The sequence below is a fragment of the Pelodiscus sinensis genome, chromosome 1 (assembly GCF_049634645.1).
Source record: "Pelodiscus sinensis isolate JC-2024 chromosome 1, ASM4963464v1, whole genome shotgun sequence".
Classification (NCBI taxonomy): Eukaryota; Metazoa; Chordata; order Testudines; family Trionychidae; genus Pelodiscus; species Pelodiscus sinensis.
In genome coordinates this window covers 182,294,203-182,300,202 of record NC_134711.1, presented here as the reverse complement: position 1 = coordinate 182,300,202, position 6,000 = coordinate 182,294,203, and positions in this window count along the sequence as shown.

Sequence of the window (6,000 nt, the reverse complement as noted above, 5' to 3'; positions counted from 1 at the left end):
TCTCTGACACTACACCCCAATCCCCTGACCCAGGTCACAACCCCATCCTTCACCCAGACTCCCTCTTGGGCCCCACACCTTCTCCTGAACCCCAGTCCCTTAGCCCATGTGCCCTTCTGCACTCAACTTCCATCCTAGACCCTGCACCCGCTCCACAGGAAAGTGTGGCCCTTGACCACTTTCCAAAATCTTGGCGTGGCCCCCCCCCCCACCAAAAATTATTGCCCATCCCTGCCTTAGAGGCTTATTGTCTTTAGGGAAGTAGACTTAGGAAGCCACTTTCTGACTGACACCAGGCATTAGAAGATCTACCCATTACCTGAATGTGTCAGGAGTGCAGCTGACCAAAAACTGATTTTTTGATTTGTTGGCAGTTCTGAATTTTTTTAAAAAAATGTTCAGTTTGGATCAAACCAAAACCTTTTTGAATTTCTAATGAATGGAAAATTCAGAAAAATTGCATTTGGAGTCAAACAAAGCATTTTGTTTCAGAAAAAAATTAAAATAATGAATGGTCCTGCAGCACCTTAGAGATTAACAAAAACTGTAGAAGGTATCATGAGCTTTGATGGGCACAACCCACTTCTTCAGATGAATGGAGCAAGGGGTCCAGAGGGAAAAATAAATGGCAGAAAAAGAGAGGAAATGGGGAGGGAAATGGAAATAAAGGAAAACCTTGTCAATTAGAGTGTCCATGCTAAACGAGGTTAATAGAGTGGGCTGTAAGTGCCCAATTCTTAGCTTTTGGTGTCATTTGGGTGTTGAATATAACAGCCCATCCAGTTCATGTCTTTGTTCAAACCTGGGTTAAATGTGTCAAATTTGCATATGAAAGTCAGTTCCGCAGTTTCTTTCTCCAGCTGGTTTTTGAAATTGCTTTGTAAGTGTATAGTCACTTTTAGCTCCATGAATGAGTGCCTAGGCAAGTTAAAATGTTCGCCAACAGGTTACTATGTGTTACCATTTCAAATATCTGATTTGTGTTCATTAATCCTTTGTCATAGAGACTGTGGCCAATATACATGGCAGAGGGGCACTTGATGGCTATGCAGCTGAATGAGCCTCTGATGTGGTGGTTTATGTCGTTAGGTCCTGTAACAGAGGTGGTGCTGTGGGAGGAGGGGCCCAGGTTTTAAGCCAGCTCCCTCCAGCGCCAGCTCCTGCTCCCTCTTTTACTGCCTCTGATAGAAAAACTTAAAAAACTAGTTGAGTAGTCACTCAATAACCCAATAAGCATATGCTTATCGGATAGTCAACTACTCAACTAGCCATTTACATCTCTAGTCTTTACTACTGGGTAAGAGCATATTCCAGAATGAGGCTTGTTCAGTTTCTCTTGTTTAAGGTGTTCCACTTGAATAGCAGAATAGTTATTGGCCCATACACAGGCAATCACCGGGGCTGTGTCTAGACTGGCAAGTTTTTCCGCAAAAGCAAGTGCTTTTGCGGAAAATCTTGACAGCTGTCTACACTGGCCGCTTGAATTTCCGCAAGAACACTGACTTCCAACTGTCTGAAATCAGTGCTTCTTGCGGAAATACTATGCTGCTCCCATTTGGGCAAAAGTCCTTTTGCGCAAAGCTTTTGCACAAAAGAGCCAGTGTAGACAGCTCAGATTTGTTATGCGCAAAAAAGCCCCAATCGCAAAAATGGCGATCGGGGCTTTTTTGCGCAAAAGCACGTCTAGACTGGCCACGGACGCTTTTCCGCAAAAAGTGCTTTTGCGGAAAAGAGTCTGTGCCAATCTAGACGCTCTTTTCCACAAATGCTTTTAACGGAAAACTTTTCCGTTAAAAGCATTTGTGGAAAATCATGCCAGTCTAGACGTAGCCCAGATGTTTACAGCACTCACTTAGAAAGAGGAAGACCTCCATTCTACTTCCTGCTCCTGAGTAGGGATTTGAACTAAGGATGTTAAGGACAAGTCGACTATTTGACTATCCGATAAGCAAATGCTTATTGGATAGTCGAGTTGACTAGTTGATTCCCCCCTCCCCTGCTGCCATCTGAAGAAGTGGGTGGTGCCCACTAACGCTCATGATACCATCTATATGTTTTGTTAGTCTTTAAGGTGCTACTAGACTATTTGTTATTTTTAAAGTTTTTCCTGTTACAGACTAATTCGGCTACCCTCTGAAGCTTCTAAATCTTTTTGTGATTCTACCCTACAAAATCAAAACATTTTGTTGTGGAGATGCCTTAACAATTCTGATTTTGTTGTTGTTTTGACTAAAATTTGTGAAAACCAAAAAGCAATTGCAAAGTGTTTCACTTGCTCTGAATCTGCATTTTTTGGCAAAAAAAGGTTTCAACCAAAATTTTTTGCCCAGGTTTAGTAGGAGCTCAGCAGGTGGGATACTCCTCTGGCCATTGGGGAGCGCTTTGAGGAAGGGGCACATGCTACTGTGTTTGTATACACAAAGATATGTGCGGCCATCTAATACTCATATAGTTTTGGTCACTGTGGATAGAGAGTTCAATAGATGTTAAGTCTATACAGACATTTTAAACATTTAAAAATTATTTTTTTAAATTGATGTTGCAGAGACAATGAGATGGACCTTGAAAGAGCCTGGTAACTATTTTTAAATTTTATTAAACTTGAAGACTAAATAGCTTGGCAGTCTCTTTTCAAATAGGCAAGTCTCTCACCTTTCTCTGGTTTTTATCCTGTCCTGCTGTGCCCATCAGGGTGCAGTCTGGATGGAAGGGAATTGCTGGGATCAAAGGCTGCATTTATTTCTGTCAGTGCTTTAATTTAACTGTAACTCCCATGTGCTTCAATATGAGCTGTAGCTGTCCTAGGTAATAACATTTTCTGATTAACTGTTGAAATTGTTAATGAATTAAAGGTACCAGCCTACTTACAGGTTGAAAAAGCTGTAATCAGGTACTAAAAATAAGTAAGAGCCAGATTTCTTCCCATGAATGCAAAGAAATTCAGTTAGTCAGACAGTGTTGTCCTTCACCAACTTTATAGTTCTAAAATATTGCAGTAGATGATGTCTCAACCAGTGCTATGAGATCTTTCTAACAGCTAGGAACAACTGGGTCATTAAGGCATAGGTCCTGCAAAAAGAACTGCATGGGTGAGACTGCTCTGCAGGGTCCACCCCATGATAGCTTCAGCGCAAACTTTAATAATCTGAGTTAGCCACTTCTTTTTGCTACACTTATAAAAGCAGCTTTCTAAGCACTTTTATCCAGAGGGTGAAGCAGTAGACTGGATGTGTGGATGCCTAGATTCTATTCCCAAGTCTACCACTGGGTCATTCTATGACTTTAGCTAAATATGGAGCTTTTCAGTGCCATCTACACTGAAACATAAGCCCAGGCTTAGAGACTGGCATGAGCCCATACCCACCCTTCTGTCTACACAGAGCTCTGTCTGACTTAAACCCAAGCCCCTACATGCTACACAGTGTTCCCTGTAAGCTGAGCACTTGCTGTCCAGCTGATTAGCAGAGCGCCCGCCCACTGTTAGGTATTTTGTGTCTACTGGTGGTGCACATCCGCACATGCTTCAGCACACATAAAATTTATTGAGCACAGGGATGCAAAACATCCACATGGATGGAAAAGTGTAGAGCAAGGATGGGCATAAGAGCCTCCATGGGCCGGATCCAGCCCACCAAGCTGGTGGATCTGGCCTGCGGTCACCCTGCCACTCCACCGCCCCCAGGCCAATTGAGACCTGGGGATGGTGGAATGTGTGAAGTGTCCTCTCCCCACCAAGGATGAGTAGCATCAGAGGAGACCAGGAGACTTCTTGTGCTCCCCTGCCCACAGACCCTGATTGGCCTGGGGGTGGGGGAGCATGTGAAGTCCTTGCCTAGAGAGTATTACCAGCTGTTTTAAAACAGCCAGCAGTTCTCTCCAGCTGCCGTGCACCCCTGACAGGGTGGGGGCAGGGGCTGAGGGACTTCACATACTTCCTCTGCCCCCCAGGCCCTGATTGGCCTGGGGGTGGGAAGGGCGTGTGAAGTCTCTCCCGCCCCCCCCCCCCCCCCCGCCAGGGGTGCACAGTAGCTAGAGTGAACCGCCAGCTGTTTTAAAACAGCTAACGATTCTCCCTAGTCACTAAGGGCAGGGAGCAAAGACTTTGCGTGCTACCCCACCCCCGGCCAATCAGGGTCTGTGGATGGGGGAGAACAAGAAGTCTCCCAGTCCCACCCCTTCTGCTTCATGCCCTGCCCCTTCTGGCACAGCCCAGGGCCACTTCAGAAATTTGTAGCGTGGCCCCCTTTAAAAATTATTGCCCACCCCTGGCTTAGAGGGAACACTGATGCCACAGCAGAGGTGTGTTCAAGCATAGGTCCTGCTAGGACTCAGGCCCAAACTCTATTATTTTGCAGTGTCGATGCAGCATGACTCTATGAATCTATGCCCTCTGAACTCAGTCAGCCATCGCTATCCCACAACCCCACCGACAATGTCGTTCTTCCTCTCTATCAAAAGAGTAGTCAATCAACTCCCAAGAAATGGTAGCAACCCCAACTGTCCAAGTATAGCAGCTGCCATTTTATTGCTCTGAACTGCGAACACATGGACCTTCTCCTGCATTTGAAATGGCTACAGACAAGAGGAAGTCCTTTGCCAAGTGTGCTGCTTCCTGGTTGTGGGAGCACAGCCAAGTTTTGGTGAATCAGTGATGCGAGGCAAGCAACAAGGTTAATTTTAGTAAGAGTCTAGGAATGACTACAAATACCAAGAGACAGCAAAGATAGTGTAGGGGATTTTCTGGACTAGTACAGAGGGAGAAGTGACTCAAGACCAATTACCAGAAAGTCAAAGGTGAGACCTGCACCACTAGGAGCTCTCTATCATCCTGCCCCTTTGATGAGAAGCTTGCCAGGCTACTGCACCGGGCATGGAGTCAACAATGCTGGGAAGGCAACCTTTTCCCCCTGAGGCCATCATAACACTGGAGAGTAACCAGCCAGCTGACACTGGATGGAGCTAGTGAAGTAATTCTGGTGCTGGAACCAGGTACTTTGGAGGCTTTGCCACCACCATAGCTGCAGCACGTCCTGAGTCCTGAGGAGTGTTTTTATGACCCTTGCATCCCAAAGAACAGCCTGTGGCAGAACTGACAAAGGAAAGGGAAGAGACCGAATGTGCACCAAAGCCTAGAATGTTTCCGGATCCATGTTTGTTTTTTTAATATAGGAATGGAAGGGATTCCCAGGTTATAAATTACTATAATCCAGAGGCAGTAGCAGGTATCTACCAATGATTGATTTCCTTGGCACCCCTCCCCGCCAAAGCTCTGCCCGATGGAATTCAAAATGAAGCCAGGGAAGCTTTTACATTTTGGTACTAGAAACTTCCACATTCTTGCTACCATGTGATGGGAAGTTAAAAATAAGAACCTTATATTGTCCTCCCTATTAGTATTCTACTCCCTACTTACACAACCCTGTCATGACTTATCTGTAAACACTGAACTGGCTGGGGTCGGGGAGGCTAAAAAGAGTCCATTTATTAATGTAGTCTGTTTAAGTGTATGGGTGATAAAATCATTTGTCCAAGATATGGCTGGGGAGCTGCATAGAGCCCAGAAACATGATGTGGGTGGTGGTGTCGCTGCGGAGTTCTTTGAAAGTCCACATTACCACTCATAAAAGGCTCTCTCAGAAGCCATGGAGACACAGTGATCCATGTTGACACTACAGAAGAACTTTAAGTTCCCCAGGAACATTACGCTACTCCTGGTTACTGGCAGCTGCAAACATATTCCCCTAGCAGGAACTCCAGACAGGTAGTCACATTTTAGGAAAGGGTGTATTTTCTACGGCCACTGTGGTTGCTGACTAGACCTCTCCACTCATAGTTGTGCTGTTCAGTCACCATAAGTTTGAATATTTCAGTGGCATTAATGGCTGGCTTGTCACCAGAAGCTGAGGAATAAAGTCTCTCTTTGTCATTCAAGAACCACAAGAATTATGTCCTCCAACATGTGGAATGCCTGAAATAATAGAGAAGGCTTATGTAGTACAC